Here is a 1123-nt window from a genome sequence, read left to right as displayed (position 1 = left end):
GAATGGCCAGACTTTGTCTCACCTACTTTGGTCATGTTGTAAGAAGGAACCATTCCTTGGAGAAGGATGTCATGCTTGGTAAAGTGGAGTGTCAATGAAAGAGGGGAAGGCACTCAACAAGATGGATTGACACAGTGGCTACAATGATGGGCTCAGGTATAGCAAGGATCGTGGAGCTGACACAAGACCGGACAGTGTTTCATTGTGCTGTGCATAGGGTTGCTATGATTCGGAGATGACTCGACGACACCTAGCAACAACAACAACAACAATACTCCTGCCCTTGTGATTATTCAGTCCAGCTCTCAACCAGCTGATTCAAGACACTTTGCTTCTGCTCCTGTCACTCTACTTCAAGCTTAGGTCTTCATCAATGTAGCCCACAGCTCTGTTCTACTCTGCCTCTAGCCCCTGGGTTCCAAGCCTTTTATAAGGCATTCCTCATACTCCTTGTTTGTTACAAGGTGGGGCATCCCTAGCCATTCAGAGCCCAACGAGTCCTCATTTACCCAGGGAATGTTAATCATCTCAAGCCTTGTCAATAATGGGAAAAATTATCCAAACCTCAGGAGCAGTCAACAACTTGAGAAATCCCCTAAGGTCAAATTCCAAAAACCAAAGGCAAAAGTCCACATAAAGGAGCTCACTGCACAGAGCAGATACCATGCACAGAGCTGGTGATGGAAGTAACATCAGAGACTCCACTACTAACAAGGTTCAGTAGTTGTTTTCAGTAAACCTGCCTTTGGTGAATTTCCAAAGTTCTGAATTTTTTCCCCCCAAGAAATGTACTCATTAAACTTTAACCCCTCAGTCTTCCCTCCCCTAACTCCATGATAATCAGTAATCTACTTTCTATCTCTATGCATTTGCCTATGAATTTTTTTTCCCCACATTCTGGGTGTCCCATCTCTGGACAAGTGATTTATGACAAAAGTCAAACTGTGGAGAAAGGACAGTCTTTTTTAACAAGTGGCATGGAAACATGTACTATCCATATGTAAACATAAATAAATAAAAATGACTTGGACCCATACTTCTCATTATACACAAAATTAACTCAAAATGAATCATAAACCTAAATATAAAACTTAAAAATCTGAAAAACTGTAAAACTTCTAGG

The sequence above is a fragment of the Orycteropus afer genome, unplaced genomic scaffold (genome assembly GCF_000298275.1).
Source record: "Orycteropus afer afer isolate SDZICR_OR568_19922 unplaced genomic scaffold, OryAfe1.0 scaffold00841, whole genome shotgun sequence".
NCBI lineage: Eukaryota > Metazoa > Chordata > Mammalia > Tubulidentata > Orycteropodidae > Orycteropus > Orycteropus afer.
Note: the sequence above shows the minus strand (reverse complement) of the source record.